The sequence below is a fragment of the Chrysochloris asiatica genome, unplaced genomic scaffold (assembly GCF_000296735.1).
Source record: "Chrysochloris asiatica unplaced genomic scaffold, ChrAsi1.0 scaffold00227, whole genome shotgun sequence".
Lineage (NCBI taxonomy): Eukaryota > Metazoa > Chordata > Mammalia > Afrosoricida > Chrysochloridae > Chrysochloris > Chrysochloris asiatica.
The window spans coordinates 3,607,922-3,609,751 of NW_006408745.1; positions in this window are offsets into that span (position 1 = coordinate 3,607,922).

Here is a 1,830-nt window from a genome sequence, read left to right on the forward strand (position 1 = left end):
GAGTCTATTGAACATTGTAGGGCTTAGCTCACAGCTTCATTGTGGTTTTTCCCTCACTTCCCCTTATCGGTGACGAACGTGATCACCAATCAGAGTGCATGTCTGTTCATGTATTCCCATTGAGTCTTAGTCTTGGAAGGGAATTTGGCCTGAGGGGACCCAACCACTTACCTTTATGTCTCCTGGGCGAGCAACTTGCTTGTTTTTCTAGTAATCAGTCAGATTGCCATTATTGTTTTGTATTTTTCCTGTCAGTCTTCATTTAAGAAGTATCTTCTGTTCTTCTAGCCACTCTAGGATGGTGTGCTTGTCCTTTCAAGTGGAAATTTCCAAGGTCAGAATATTCTGGACAGGGTCCAGGATTCCACCTATGGTCTTATGTAATGCATAGGTTCCAAAGGAACCCTTCTTCACTTGAAACGTTGTAGTCCCATTTTAGGTATTCCAATCAGTTATAGGCAGCAGACGGACTTACAAGCTTTCTGTGGTGATATTTCTGGCTATTCCTTTCTCTCCCCCTTTCAACTTATTTTTGTTTGTTGATTTTATACCCTGCCACTTTGCTGAATCTTCCAATGAGGTCTAGTAGCTAATTTACTGAGTCTTTGAGGTTTTCTATATATAGGATCATATCATATGCAAATAGAGTTTTTTCCTCTTTGCTAATCTGGATGCCTTTAATTTCCATCTTGCTGTATAGTTCTTACTAACTTCCAGCACAATATTGAATAGGAGTGGTGACTAAGGGTATTCTTGTCTGGTTCGTGTTTGCAGAAGGAAGGCTTTCAGTTTCTCTCCATTCAGAGTAATGTAATATGTTGGTTTTGTATATATGTTCTTAATTATGTTGAGGAATTTCCCTTTGATTCCCACTTTGTTGAGGGGTTTTATCAGCAATGGATGTTGAATTTTGTCAAATGCCTTTTCTTCATCTATCAATATACTCACGTGGTTCTTTTCTTTTTTCTTATTTATATGGTGGATTGCATTGGTCGTTTTTCTAATATTGAACCATCCTTACATCCCTGATATGAATCCCACTTGATCATGATGTATATTATCTTTTTGATGTGCTGCTGGATTCTGTTGCCTAGGATTTTCTTGAGAATTTTTGCATCTATATTCATTAGGGATATTGGTCTAAAATTTTCTTTCTTAGTGATATCCTCTGCTGGCTTTAGTATGAGGGTTATGCTTGCTTCATAAAATGTATTAGGAAGGTTTCCATCGTCTTCTATATTCTGGACTAATTTGAGCAGAATTGGTGACAGCTCTTCCCTGAATGTTTGGTAGAATTCAGCAGTGAAGCCATCTGGGCCTGGACTTCTTTTGGTTGGAAGTTTTTTGATGACCTGATGAACTTCTTCTTTTGTTATGTGTCTGTTCAGGTTTTCTACTTCACTCTTTATAAATTTAGGTTGGTCATGTTTTTCTAAATATGTATCCATCTCTTCTGAGTTTTCAAATTTGTTGGAGTACAACTTTTCATAGTATTCTATTATTATCCTTTTGATTTCCTTTGATTCCATTGGGACATTGCCCATGTGGTCTCTAATGCATGTTATTTGTGTCTTCTTCCTCTGTTTTTGGTTATGCTTGCCAGTGGTCTGTCAATTTTGTTAATCCTTTCAAAGAACCAGCATCTTCTCCTGTCAATTCTTTCTATAGTTTTTCGGTTTTCTATCTCATTTATCTCTGCTGTAATCTTTATTATTTCTTTTGTGTGTGTGTGTGGCTGTAGGTTTCCTCTGTTGGTCTAATTGTTGTAGATGCTGTGTTAATGTGTTAATTTTGGTTCTTTCTTCTTTTTGGATGTGTGCATTTATTGCA